This window comes from Palaemon carinicauda, unplaced genomic scaffold, assembly GCF_036898095.1.
Source record: "Palaemon carinicauda isolate YSFRI2023 unplaced genomic scaffold, ASM3689809v2 scaffold27, whole genome shotgun sequence".
Lineage (NCBI taxonomy): Eukaryota > Metazoa > Arthropoda > Malacostraca > Decapoda > Palaemonidae > Palaemon > Palaemon carinicauda.
The window spans coordinates 524,461-540,000 of NW_027170351.1; the positions used below are offsets into that span (position 1 = coordinate 524,461).

Genomic DNA, 15,540 nt, shown 5'->3' on the forward strand with positions numbered 1-15,540 from the left:
CAGGTTGGAAAGAGACCTGGGTGAGAGAAAGAGAGAGAGAGAGAGGAGAGACACTGAGGGAAAGAATCATACATATAAGTCAATAAGAAAAGGGGGTAGGGAGGGAGGGAGAGAGAAGGGGGTTATGAAAAAGAAGTGTCTGGGATCCCATTCCTCTCCATCAACTCTTCCTCTTTCCTTTTTCCTCCTCTTCAGGTGGGTGGCCACACTGCACTCCCTGCCCCATGCAACCCAAGAGATGCATTTAGGCATTTTAAATTTTAATTTATGTAAGGTATATATATATGTTAATAAAATTACCATGTTTATTTCTTTGATTTTTATTGTATCCTCTTGTACATTTTACTTTATTATTTTACATGTAATTCAGTCTTTATTAAGGACTCTTGAAAAAATGCCTTTAGTGCAAGATGTTTGTTGCAAAGCTAGCTTGTTCAATATTGCCTACACTATACAAAGCAAATTCAGTTTGAACTGTTATTTATACTCATTTTAGCAACAAGCAGCTTGCACTAAAGGCAGTACCTTTAATCAAAGATCAATTTATATTAGTTTTTCATTTTTGATCTTCATTAATTCATACCTTAATCAACTGGCACAGTCTCAAATTGAAAATGGACGTGTGCTGTAATATTTTCTACTCTACACACAATAGCTTTAGTACATTATAAGATTATATCTGGTCAGTTAGTCAGGCTAAAGCATAAAAGCTATCAGCAATACAACATTAGGGAGTAAAGTCACGGGTGGTACAAAACCTGGCTAGGGTGTAAGGAGAGATTTAACAGAATAAGTCTCTTCCAATGGTGTTCATTTGGTAGGATATTTAGTGTTGTTACACCCATGGGGTATAAATTGGCTGTTGCAATTCCAGTGGTTAAAAACCATGCTGGAAGAAAGGTGGTAAAAATTGCAATAGAGCAAAGGTCCAGAGATTGGAAACCCAACTGGTAGAACAATTGCACTAGTGTAAAGGTCCACAGGTTGGAAAACCTATAGTTAGAAAGGTGGCAAAAAGTGCACTAGGGGCCGAAGGTCCAGATTGGAACCCTAGCTGCAAGTACAGTAGCAATATGCGCAGTTGAACCACACATAAGGAGGTTGGTAACCCCGCTAGAAGGTAGTGAAAACAGTACAGTTGCACTATAGCAAAGATTGGAAGCCCAGCTGTAAGAAAGGTGGCAAAAACAGCGCAATTGGAGTAGAGAATAAAGGTACAAAAGTTGAAAACCATGCTGGAAGAACAATTACAAAGTGCAGTTGCAAGGTAGCCAAACACAGTAGCAAAAGGCTACAAGTCCAGGAACCTTTAATAAACTTCTTCAGAATTAGAAAAAGCAACCATTAATAGCAGTATTCAGAGAGGCAGTTTCCTACAGGCCTTGGGAACATGGTAAGGAAGCAGCCATGTGCAGTAAAATAAAACCAAGGTACAGATATAACCATACCTTAAAAGATATTTAACAGAATTCCATTATTTTGAACGAGTGACCAATTCATCAACCAGAAGAATTTATCTGGTGGTTGATAAGAACCATGTCAAGAAAAATTAAAAGAAATTGCAATGAAAAATGCAAAGCAGGTCCAAATGGTTACAATAAAGAACATTACTTCTTGCTTATCAAATGTAATGTAGAGGAGACGACGCAGGCCAATTACTTTCCAAGACTTCTTTGAAATGCGCAAGAACGAGAAAAAACCAGGAAAGCAACCAAGGTTAATGGTGTCAACTGTTGAAACTACAAATGACAACAGAAAACCAATAGTTACAAGTGAAATGACCAAGAGGTGTGGTTGCTGAAGGAAGTATAATCTAAATGACTGGTTTGTATAGCTAGGGAAAATACAAATTACTTAAAAGGCATGTGGAGACCCAAGATTTAGTATATATTCCACAACCCTCACCCTCATCCAGGGAGGATAGAAGTTCTTCACGATCTAAGAAATGGAACTCTTAAAGTTAGTTAATTAACAAAGTCAGATCTAGATAGAAACACTTTGACCTTAAGATAGGACCAGAAAGAATGGAGGAGTGCCAGTCATTCAGGCTTCATACCCGACTTGCATCTATATGTTACTAGACAAGATGCTTACTGTCTTGTAAGAGAACAGGGCTAGCTACACCACTAATTGAGCAGCCACCACAAGACCAAACAAATGCGTCAAGACTTGCGGGTACTCATGCAGAATAAAGACCGTGAACATGGTCTACAGCATACACACCCTATTCCTTATTGCCCTGCAAGATTCTGAGAAGATAAGGTTGGGGCTAAAGTCAACTTTGAGAGTTCCAGTCCTACCTAGAATCTCTCAGCAGTCAAGGTACAGTATATACTTTACTAATAGACTCCTGAATTCTGAAAGCGATAGTATTAGAGACACTTTACTCTATTCTGCCCGTGCTAGAGAAGTTACAGACACCAGGCTTCTTCAGACACCACTGCAAAACCTTAAAAAGAGCAACTAAAGCCTCTTCTCTCCGTACCACTTCCAGCTCTACACAGAGAGGGGGATAGAGGACTCAAACTTGGAATTATGTCCCATCAGCGAAAGTGTTTTTCCATGTGCTTTGGTACTAGATTAAGGAATTCCTACACCTCTTAGAATAGGAGACTAAGGCAGAGATATCCAGTTACTCTCCTATCCTTTTCACCGATTATAAGGCAACAAAGACAGTCTTGCGAGTCAGAATCTTGACCGAGGTCTTCTCTAAAAAGGCTCGGACAAGCTATTAAAAAACAGCAAGACTGAGGAGAGTTCTATTCCCTACCATCAGAAATACCAAGCTCAAGTCTGAGGGTAGCCTTGACTTGTGCAACCGAGAGGAGCTTCTCCCAGCCAGGAAGAACTGAAACTCTGCGATCTGATGTAGAAATGATCCAACTCATGAGGGGCAAGGGTTCATTTGGGATCTCGACAAAGCAGAGCAGGAAACCATTCCCACGAGACCATCTGGGAGCCACTCGAATCAACGAGTACTGGTCTAATACCCCCACAACAGATTAGCAAAAGGAACAGGATTGAATGGAGACTGGGTGTAACCATTCAAGTTATCCCTTGGATGTTGGAAGGCAACTTTGATACAGACCATGGATAAGGAGGAGGGGAAACCTAGGGCACTTATTATCTAGCCGTAAGGTGAACCAGTGCTCTATTTCCGTAGAGCCCTACAACCAGAAGCCCATCTGATACATCTGGTTGTAGGGACCACTATGACCATTGGCAACTAAATTGATTCTGCCAGCCCATTCTCCTTGCCACAAATTTTCCCAACTGACAACTCCCTGGCATGGAATGTTGTCCTGCAATGCATTTGCTTTCTCAGCTTGTAGAGCTACACATAAGGTGGTGGTGTCGGCAACCAACTGGATGTCTCCTTAACGTAAGGCTTGTAGCACTACAACGGCTGATAATTCCAGGACTTCAAAAGTAGTTGCTTCATCTGACCACAAATATGACAACCCTGTTGTTAAGGTGTGCGGTAACCCGTGACACATCCGCGTACCATTGCATGTCAAGATGCGAAGTAGTGGGACTCTCATACAAGGGTTCCTCTTTAGCCAAGAGGTAAGATCTGCCCATGTCTCCTATTCCCACCAGCACGAGGGATGGCAATCCCCGGTGACGAAGCAGTTTCTTCAAAAAGTACCTGAAGAGATCTCGAGAGTTCCAGTCCTACCTAGAATCTCTCAGCAGTCTAGGTTTAGTATATGCTTTACTAATAGACTCCTCAAGTCCGAAAGAGATAGGATTCAAGACACTTTACTCTATTCTGCCCGTGCTAGAGAAGTTACAGACACCAGGATTCTTCAGACACCACTGCAAAACCCTAAAGAGAGCCACAAAAGCCTCCTCTCCACACCACTTGCAGCTCTACACAGAGATGGGATAGAGGACTCAAACTTGGAATTATGTCCCATCAGCGAAAGAATTTTTCCATGGGCTTTGGTACTAGACTAAGGAATTCCTACACCTCTTAGAATAGAAGACTAAGGCAGAGATATCAAGTCACTCTCCTAACCTTTTCACTGGTTATAAGGCAACAAAGACAGTCTTGCTAGTCAGAATCCTGACTGAGATCTTCTCTAAAAAGGCTTGAACAAGGTATTAAAAACAGCAAGACTGAGGAGAGTTCTATCCTCTACCATCAGAAGTACCAAGCTCAAGTCTGAGGGTAGCCTCGACTTATGCAACCGAGAGGAGCTTCTCCCAGCCAGGGAGAACTGAAACTCTGCGATCTGGTGTAAAAATGATCCAACTTGAGAGCCAAGAGAGTTCGTTTGGGATCTCGGCAAGGTAGAGCAGGAAACCATATGGGAGCCACTCGAATCAACGTGTACTGGTCTAATACCCCACAACAGATTAGCAAAAGGAACAGGATTGAATGTTGACTGGGTGTAACCATTCTAGTTATCCCATGGATGTTGGAAGGCAACTTTGATACTGATCATGGGGTTGATAAGGGGGGGGAAACCTAAGGCACTTATTATCTAGCCGTAAGGTGAACCAGTGTCGATTTCCGTAGAGCCCTACAACCAGAATCCTATCTGATACATCTGGATGTAGGGACCACTATGACCATTGGCAACTAAAGTGATTCTGCCAGCCCATTCTCCTTGCCAGGAATGTTCCCAACTGACAACTCCCTAGCATGTAATGTCCTGAAATGCATTTGCTTTCTCAACTTGTAGAGCTACACGTGGTGGTGTGTCAGCAACTAACTGGATGTCTCCTTAACGTTATTGGAAGGCTTGTAGCATGGCTGATAATACCAGGACTTCAAAAGTAGTTGCTTCATCTGACCACAAATATGACAACCCTGTTGTTAAGGCGTGCAGCAACCCGTGACACATCCGCATACCATTGCATGTCAAGATGCGAAGTAGAGTGGGACTCTCATACAAGGGTTCCTCTTTAGCCAAGAGGTAAGATCTAACCAAGTCTCCTATTCCCATCAGCACGAGGGATGGCAATCGCCGGTGACGAAGCAGTTTCTTCAAAAAGTACCTGAAGAGATCTCGTGCAAAGCCACTTGCTTTTGAGGTACCGTACCAGCTCCTCAAGTGCAGAACAGTAGCCAAGATTATTTTGTGTAATCAAATATAACTTACCAGCATCGCCAAGTGTTTTAACCTCAGCTGGGGTAAGAAATTCAACTTTGCCTTAATTATCACAATTAGAATATCATGACGAAAGCGGAAAGTTGATCATGTCACTACCGACATATGAAGAACAGGATCACCGACTTATAATACATCCACATTTGAACGTACCGTATTCCATAAAGGGGTCCGTAAATTACTACCCAGAATATCATCTGAACAAACTCCTGAGGAGCAGTACCCAGATTGAAGCCTAGACATGAAAATAGCATATGAAACCATTACAGAAGGGAAGCACTAATAATGATCTGATGCACAGGTAATAAAAGTACGCATCTTTCAGATTCACTGAAAGCATAAAGTTGTCATAAAAGTACGCATCTTTCAGATTCACTGAAAGCATAAAGTTGTCATCTGATGGAATTCTTTCTGCGATCCACTCCAAAATCGCTCTTACCTTAGCCTGTAAGGCAAGGGCTCTTGGCAACATTGAAAGAATGGATGCGTATACTCTTGGCAAAAGAGAAAAGGGGAGAGGAACAATGGGAAGAGGGTAGTAAGCAGCGACACTGGGTGGAGTCGGTGCCGGAAAAACGGAGCTGTAGCATCAGTGGCTATAGAGGCAGTCCAGAACCTAAGGACAGTCACAGTGGGACCGAGGATTGAAGTTGCGACTAAAGATAACAACCCAGGCCACATACATTAGCCCTGTGGGCCTAAAAAAACAGAGCCATAGCACCATTCTGGTAGCAAGGGACCCAAGCCTGGCTCTAATGGGGCAGATGGAAGTCGTGACCCTCGACCTTTGCATTGGCCCTTGGGAACTGAAGTGTCAATAAGGAGCCCTTCACACAGCTACCAAGACTTTCTCTACTTCTTCATCTAAGACGTTAATAGTCAGAAACCAAAGAGGACAACGAGGAAGAAGGTGCATGTTTCCCACCCTCCATTCAGGCACTAACAGCACAGGAAATTAAGTCTGAGAGAACCAAGGGATGACTAGAAGAAACCACAGGGGTTGCTATAACAGGAACCACAACACTGGGGAATAATATCTCGAGGAGGGATAGTCACATTTACAGGGGAGCTAACCCTAAAGCAGAAGTCGAGATGCAGCACAAGGGAAAGGGGGGGATGGGTGACTTGGTGAAGGAGATGCACAGGTAACCCCCTGCCACCTGTGAAACGGTCCTCCCTGCCCGAGGGAGGGAAGCCACTGCTGACACTATCAGAAACAATGACAAGGATCAGCCTACTGTACTTGAAAGACTTAAGGGGACCAAAACCTCCTTAGGTTACACTCATCCTCAGTGGTAGGCAAATGGAGAAGAGCCTCCAACCTCTAAGGGTTGGGGCAATTGCAGGATGAACCGCATATGCCACCAGAACTTGAGAGCTCACAGACGTACATCAGAGGGCTCCTTGCTCTTATAACATTCCCTGGGGATTGAGCCAGAGTAAGCAAAGCAGCAGCTAAAGCAGAAGCACGTGATAAGCGTGAAGAAAAAGCATAGCTCTTCCTTCCCCCTCAAAGCATGCGTCTGCCACCACAAAGAGGTCACAACTAACACTCGACATATGGGATTGACTGCAAACATCATGCCCCTAACAAGAGCACAGGGTGTGGATCTACAGCAGGTTCAGTGATAAAAATAACCTGGATGTAAAGTCCATCTTCCCACAATCGAGTGTCTCACTTCACATCTGTAGACAGCATTCACTTCCTGAAAAAGAAAAAAGAAAAAAAGTTTGATGCGGCCAGAAACCAAAGTGAAGAGACCTTGACAGGGGGGCGACACTCCTCCCCCCTTGGTCCAACCTGTTGCTTAACTGCTCGTTAAACTATTCAGTGGCGCTCCAGCATCAGGCTGAAAACATACCCCTTATCTGAACGATGGTTTGAATTTGCATAGGAACAAATTCCCGTGACTTAACTGTCTCCAGATACAATTTATAATACAATACTTATAAATTATAATAAAACACTAAATATGTGATTTACCTTAAAATCCCTTCTTCTGCCATTTGATTTTACTCATCATGAAACTCTATTCAACAAGACAAATGATAAACACTTTGAGCCAATGGTAAAAAAAAAATTCACTGAGGCTCTACACAAATTATAAATGACCCAACTCTCAGACAGCCAATATAAGCCTAATGAATAAATTTACTTTGGACCAGTTTTCTAACACGAAAACAAAGAAATTCTAATTGCTATAAAAATGTCATTGAATCTACCTATGCTTTGACGTTATCGAACCTATCAACTGCACATTTTAATTTTTAATTTTACTTCCCTTACTGTAAGCACTATTCTGACCAATGTTCTGTCAAGCTAAAAAAGAAAAGTCATCAATTTAAAAAAGGTCTGAGCTAAAAGAGAAAAGTCATCAGTTTAAAAAAGGTCTGAGCTAAAAGAGAAAAGTCATCAATTTAAAAAAGGTCTGAGCTAAAAGAGAAAAGTCATCAATTTAAAAAAGGTCTGAGCTAAAAGAGAAAAGTCATCAATTTAAAAAAGGTCTGAGCTAAAAGAGAAAAGTCATCAATTTAAAAAAGGTCTACAACATCTAATTTGGTAGAAGAAAATCCAGACTAACAAGGAATTCATGTTTGAATTACACCAGGAATTCAGGTTTGAATTACGCAAGGAATTCAGGTTTGAATTACACAAGGAATTCAGGTTTGAATTACACCAGGAATTCAGGTTTGAATTACACAAGGAATTCAGGTTTGAATTACACAAGGAATTCATGTATGAATTACAAGACAGAGAGAAGACAGGGGACAGCCATCATATCAAGTCAACATAGAAACCCCTAAGTTATAGTCAAGTTATAGTCAACATAGAAACCCCAAAGTTATAGTCAACATAGAAACCTCTAAGTTATAGTCAACATAGAAACCCCTAAGTTATAGTCAACATAGAAACCCCTAAGTTATAGTCAACATAGAAACCCCTAAGTTATAGTCAACATAGAAACCCCTAAGTTATAGTCAACATAGAAACCCCTAAGTTATAGTCAACATAGAAACCCCTAAGTTATAGTCAACATAGAAACCCCTAAGTTATAGTCAACATAGAAACCCCTAAGTTATAGTCAACATAGAAACGTTTATATATGTAGTGAAGAGTTGTCTAGCGACAAAGTTTGAAGTGTATTAAACAAGATGTTCATATAAAGAACATGGAAGGAAGAATCGATTACATATATTCCCGATGAAGACCCAAGAAAAAGAAATTCTTAAAGTTGACTTGAAAATTGGATTAAACACAGGATAAAAAAAAGTCATATCATTATTACCAGATAAGCTACAACTCTAATGGGAAAAGCAGTACGCTATAAGCCCAAGGGTTCCAACAGGGAAATATAGCCCAGAAAGTTCAGAAAACAAGGAAATTAACAAACTACAAGTAATGAACAGTTGAAATATTTTTAAAATCTAACATTATAATGGATATTTCATAAATTATAAAAAATAAAACATGAAAAGAAATAATATAGAATACTGTGCGTGAGTGGCCCTTCAAGCAAGAGATAAAAAAGAAATAGTTATCAATTTATAAAAAGGTCTGCACTAAACAATAAAATAGGACTATACAGTATTCCAGAAATACCTAAGAATTTGTAGAAAACCAGTAAATATGAGAATAACTATAAGCGGACCAGTAAACAGGCCCAGGAAATTAGGGACAAAAGACATAAAAGGAATTCAGGTATGAATTACAAAAGAGGACATGAAAGGAATTCAGGTTCATAAGACAGTGGACAACTATCATATCAAGTGTAACTCCACAAGAATTTGTAGCCAATGCAGAAATGCTTTTCTCTATAGTGAAGAATTATAGCTAATGAAAAAGTTTGAAAATGTAATTATACAAGGTGTTCGTAAACAATGTGACAGGAAGGCCAGATTACAGAAATTACTGATGAATATGTCAACCCAAGATAAAAAATAAATTCTTGAACAAAGTTGACAACCTTCCACTTGATGTCAAGAATAGCAAAAATGTGGCAGCTTTCAAGAAAAACCTGAAGACTTATCTTTTCAGAAAGTGTTATAATAGTGACCTGAAAACTATTAAGCCTGAATACAAATGCTAGCGAAATAACTGATAAGATACAGAGCAAAATATTAACTGGAAAGAAATTATTTTCCCACACCAAGGCCCGCCTGAACAGACTTTAGTGTCTGATGAAGGGCGAGAAATAAACCCGTAAAAGTAAAAAGTGAAAGTAACAAGACCCATTTTAATAAGTTACAAGTTCCAAGCAATCACAGTACAGTAGAAAATGGAAATGAAGACCAAAAGTAAACAAAATAGAAGTGAGGAACATACCTAATACTAATCTCGCTAAGATTAAACCTAGATGGAAAAGACAGACTCGTTTTCAACATACTGGAGTCAACATCAATAACAATCTGATATCATGGATAGAAATAAAGAGAGGAGTGCACCAGGGATGCATTTTGTCCCAAGACCTATTTGCAATGATAGAAATAGAGAGAGGAATGCACCAGGAATGTTTTTGTCTCCAAACCTATTTGCAATGATAGAAATAGAGAGAGGAATGCACCAGGGATGAGTTTTGTCTCCAAACCTATCTTTAATATATGGGGAAAATACCTTGAGAAACACTATAGATACGGTATCAGTATTGGAAGTGTCAATATAAATAACATTATGTATATGACAGTGATCATTGCTGACACTGGCAATAAGTTACAACAATCAAACAACTTTGTTTACCTGGGTAGTATGGCGACTCAAGATGGTAGAGAAAAAATGAGAAATAAGAGAATCCTGATAACAAAAATGCATTTAAAAATATAAAAAAATATGCCGATATATAATAGAGTTGGTGTACAAACAAGAATTAGGGCTTTAAGAACATATGTGTGGTCCACCCTTAAGGATGGGTCGGAAAGCTGGACAATAATGAGGGTTGAGAAACAAGATAAATACAGCAGAAATGATATTTTACAAGAGTATGCTCAGAATGCCTTGGATGGACAAAGTAACAAATGAAAACATAATGGCAAGTTTTGGAGTGCAAAGAGCAACGGCAAAGGAAATAAGTGACAAAACAGAGTTTTGCTGGGCTATTCATAAGGAGAGAAAATTGAGCACCAATGTCTCACTGGGAGGATGAGGGGGGAAAGCAGGGAATAAAGTACATGGACAGTATTGTGGTGGTCTTTGAGGGTAATTATACAAACAAATGAAGTGATACAAATGGCTAGAGGCAGGGAGAGGTTGAGGTGGAGGCAATTGACCCCCCACCGTCCAAGATATGGCACTTCCGTAAGTACTGTAAGGCTGCATGGGAATGTCATAAATGATCAAAACAGTTGAGAACTAATGCGTCTATAAAAGTTGACAATGATAATGTTAAATTTGTAGAAGTATTCAGGTGAAAGAATGCCAGGAAAACAGAGAGAGGAGTTCAATGGCTTGTCAGAGACGGAAACTATTAACAACAGACAAAATGAATAATTTTCTCTTTAGTTTGACAGAACATTGGACAAAACTTTACTAAACATCTAAGTTATCAATAATCCAAGAATTTTTGACTTCCTTCAGTGACTTAACTCCTGTCACACCAGTTAAATTTAACATAAAGGTTTGGAATCTAGTCTCCATTTCACAAATTAAAAAAATCTAAAATGGGATTTTAGCAGAAATATTCAATACAAAAAAAAATATCTATTTACTCCACTTAAGACAATTCTAATACAGCATATTACTCATATTTAAAGCAATCCTATTTCAACTCCTCTACAGGGGCAATCCTATTGAAATATATTACTCCCCTACAGAGTAACTCAATTCACAGCTTTCAACATTGACCCAAGATATAATTCATGAATAAACCTATAATGGTTCTGGCCCCATACCTCCAATTCATTAGTGTCTTCCCAATGATTTAGAAGACTAGTTACATAATGTTTGAAATTACTGTCTACATATTCCTCAACCTGAAAATTTCTTCAGATCAAAGCAAACATATACTGTATACCAGAACCAAATCTCATAAGTCAAAATAGATAAAAACCACAATTGTTTCACTCTAACATAGAGTCAAAATAGATAATAAAAACCACTAAGTTTCATGATTTTGGCAGTAAAAATGTAAAAATAACAAAATCCTTCACTGCAAAGGTTATAAAGATAACACCAAGATTTTATTTACATAAGTTAACGTTTAGATTATGTCCAAGGCCGAGGGACGAGGCCGAACTAGTAGGTGCAGCTGCTCCACAGGAGAATGTCGACTACTGGAACGTGGCCCCTTCAAAATACGAAACAGGGGAGCAAGCATACCTGAAAGATATGAGAAGATAATTAGATCACTTTATTATAAAGTTGATGTACACATGAACTACCACAGAAAAGCTACGATAAAAAAGTTCTGGTGATATTGAAGAACTTACACATCAAGAATGGTAAACCTAACCTAACCTAACTTCCTTGACATAAGTCTTCAAAAGACCAAACAATCATATCTTTATGCTATAGAGATATTTTTCGTTAAGGAAAGGTGGACGCCAGAGAAATATCAAGTTAAAAAAGCAAACAGCTGGGTACAAAGATGTTTAATGATAAGATTCACATTAATTACCTTAAAAGGTACCATATAAAATTTTGGTGATATCAAATTTTAAACAATATGAAACGGAAATGACTTCCTCGACACAGTCTTCGAAAAACCAAGCAATCACATCTCTAGGCTATTAAGAATTTACTTGAACGTAAGGTGGACACCATAGGAATATTAAGTTAACCCTTTTACCCCCAGGCTATTTAGAAATTTCCAACCCTTAACCCCCAGGGGGTTATTTTTTTCCCAGCACATTATGCAGTATATTTTTTTTAAATTGCTCTAACAGCCTTAATTTTTGTCATAGAGAGATCAGGTATGTCTCATTCTCTTGGAAAATGCCTGAATTTTTTAAAAAAAATTATCAAAAATATGGGAAAATTTTTTTTTTTATAGCATTTTCTTGCAAGGATGTACCGGTACGTCCATGGGGGTAAAGGGATGGCTTTTGTGAAACGTACCAGTACGTCCTTTGGGGGTAAAAGGGTTAAAAAAGGGGAACAGTTGGGCACAAAGATATCAAATAAGGTTCAAAGATGCAAGAAAGGATTTTACAGCAAGAAATCACTGGATTGAAATATTTTCTAGTACAGCAGTATCTCCTTCCTGGATACACACTTCTACTCTTAGATACTCTTTTTTTCTTTCCCACTACTGTCCCGACATTAAGGGGTTGGTTCTACGCCCTCTCCAATGCCTTCAACCAAAGGCATCCTTTTCCACCAAACCTTTTCTTTCCATATCACCCTCAACCTTACCTCTCGCCGTCTAATTTTCTACATCCCGCTCGATCTCCTCCCCCTAAAAAGTTCCTCCCAAGGCCTCCTCTCTCCCCACCGTCCATCTTCAACACATGACTACAACATCTCGGTTGGGACATACTGATCACCTCGGTGATCTTCACTACACCTACCATTTTTACTTCATCATTTTACAATCTATCAAACAGTGCTATTTCCATTATCCACCTCTGCATTCTCATCTCTTACTCTCAAGCTTTTGCTTGCTATTTTTATCTTAAGAGTCCACATTTCAAATCCATACATTAACACTGGTCTTACTACTCTGCTATAGAATACTCTACAATTATGAAAATCAAAATACTTCATAAATATAATAGTTAACAAGCATGCGCTAATTTCCTCTCAATAAAAGATAGTATGCAGGCCATGGTTATGAAATACAAGCTAGATTTAGGAAAATTTTGGGTGGATATTTTTAAGCCATAAATGCACTGAATGTTGGATAACCATTTGTTAATGAAAATAATCTACATGCAACTATATTGAGAGAGAGAGAGAGAGAGAGAGAGAGAGAGAGAGAGAGAGAGAGAGAGAGAGAGAGAGAGAGAGAGAGAGAGAGAGAGAGAGAGAGATGCAGTGAATGTTGGATAACCATTATCTAATGAAAATAATTTACATGCAACTGAGAGAGAGAGAGAGAGAGAGAGAGAGAGAGAGAGAGAGAGAGAGAGAGAGAGAGAGAGAGAGAGAGAGAGAGAGAGACTCCTGTACCTTTGAAAATTGAGTCAAAATATGGAGAGCAGGCTGCTAAAACACATCGGTGGGCCTCAAACTGAAGTCCTGCTACACGAAGAATGACATCACAACAGCGAACCAGTTCCCGGTGGCTTCTTAATTTCTCATGACATTATCAGGGAGCAGTGTCAAAGCCATTGCTTTGGGCTGTGGCACCCTAGCAGTACCAGCTGAACTCGGCTGAGTCCCTGGTTAGGCTGGAGGAACGTAGAGAGTAGAGGTCCCCTTTTTTGTTTTGTTTCTTGTTGATGTCGGCTACCCCCCAAAATTGGGGGAAGTGCCTTTGGTATATGGATGGATATTTAACATCTGAAAATATAAAATTCAACCTATAGTGTTGGGTTCAGGAAAGTTACACAAACAAAATTATCAGTCAAGGCCAGCTGAAAACATAATGAAAAATTCAGGCACTGAAAAAATAATCTTATATAAGAATTACCTAGGATTTATGCTCTAGCCTTTCTATTACTATTATCATTATTATTATTACTATCCAAGCTACAACCCCAATTGGAAAAGCAAGATGCTATAAGCCCAGGGGCTCCAATAGGGAAAAATAGCCCAGTGAGGAAAGGAAATAAGGAAATAAATAACTGAAGAGAACAAATTAACAATAAATCATTCTAGAAAAAGTAATGTCAAAAGAGATATGTCATATATAAACTATTAACGTCAAAAATAAATGTCATATATAAAATATAAAAAGACTCATGTCCGCCTGGTCAACAAAAAAGCATTTGCTCCAACTATGAACTTTTGAAGTTCTACTGAATCAACACCTGACTAAAATAAAATATACCTGTTTAAGAACATTTTTTTCCATGACGTATGTAAAACCGCTTCTTTCCGTGTGATGCAGGAGCTGGTAAATGAAGTAGATATCTTCTAGGAAGTAATTTTTCTAATGCCTCTTCTGCCAATTTGCCCACTGCTTCATTTCCGGACACACCCACATGACCTGGAACCCAGTAAAACTTAACTTCCTTGCCTGCAGAACGATAAATATACAGCCACTCTAAAAAGTTTAAAACTAAAGGGTTAATAGGATTAAAAACTGTCAATGCCTGCAACACACTACCTGCATCACTAAAAATGGTAAAATTTCCCTCTCATTAATGCTACTTTTTTCAGTAAAACTTAAAACTTCCTTGCCTGCAGACCGACAAATATACAGCCACTCTTAAAAATTTAAAACTAAAGGGTTCATAGGATTTAAAAACTGTCAATGCCTGCAACACACTACTTGCATCACTGAAAATGGTAAAATTTCCCTCTCTCATTAATGCTACTTTTTTTCAAGAACAGTCAACTGTTAACCCTTTTACCCCCAAAAGGACGTACTGGTACGTTTCACATAAGCCATCCCTTTACCCCCATGGACGTACCGGTACGTCCTTGCAAAAAAATACTATGAATTTTTTTTTTTCATGTTTTTGATAATTTTTTGAAAAAATTCAGGCATTTTCCAAGAGAATGAAACCAACCTGACCTCTCTATGACAAAAATTAAGGCTGTTAGAGCAATTTAAATAAAATATACTGCAAAATGTGCTGGGAAAAAAATAACCCCTTGGGTGTTAAGGGTTGGAAATTTCCAAATAGCCTGGGGGTAAAAGGGTTAAAACTAAAGGGTTCATAGGATTAAAAAAACTGACAATGCCTGCAACACACTTCTTGCATCACTAAAAATGGTAAAATTTCCCTCTTACATTAATGCTACTTTTTTTTCAAGAACAGTCAGGATACCATACAGCTCTGCTGTTAACCCTTTTACCCCCAAAAGGACGTACTGGTACGTTTCACAAAAGCCATCCCTTTACCCCCATGGACGTACCGGTACGTCCTTGCAAAAAAATGCTATACAAAATTTTTTTTTTCATGTTTTTGATAATTTTTTTTAAAAATTCAGGCATTTTCCAAGAGAATGAGACCAACCTGACCTCTCTATGACAAAAATTAAGGCTGTTAGAGCAATTTAAAAAAAATATACAGCAAAATGCGCTGGGAAAAAAATAACCCCTTGGGGGTTAAGGGTTGGAAATTTCCAAATAGCCTGGGGGTTAAAGGGATAAGATAGAGGAGGCTAAAGGGAGTGTACATTTATAGCTCAAATGACAAAATTGGAAGTAATTTGAATTTTTTCTACCAATACATACCTGGAACTCTTTGCTGTGGAGGCTCACCTCTAGGTGGGTGGAAGACATAAACCAACTGGCTGGCATCTGTCCCGGCAGGACGGCCTCTGTTTTGTGGTACCTTGAGGGATCCTGCACTGAGAGAGAGAGAGAGAGAGAGA

General features: G+C 39.1%; 2 long non-coding RNA genes across 2 annotated transcripts; one reads left to right on the forward strand and one right to left on the reverse strand.

Moving 5' to 3' along the window:
• Nucleotides 1-338: 338 nt before the first annotated feature.
• LOC137636317 (uncharacterized) lies at nt 339-5,774 on the forward strand. The gene is made up of 2 exons (XR_011043062.1): nt 339-3,138; nt 4,502-5,774. It is a non-coding gene; the product is annotated as an uncharacterized lncRNA (long non-coding RNA).
• A 3,892-nt stretch (nt 5,775-9,666) lies between these two features.
• LOC137636303 (uncharacterized) lies at nt 9,667-15,519 on the reverse strand. Its single transcript, XR_011043029.1, has 4 exons — nt 15,401-15,519; nt 14,045-14,203; nt 13,222-13,554; nt 9,667-11,430 (listed from the first exon to the last, which is right to left on the reverse strand). It is a non-coding gene; the product is annotated as an uncharacterized lncRNA (long non-coding RNA).
• Between the last annotated feature and the right edge of the window lie 21 nt (nt 15,520-15,540).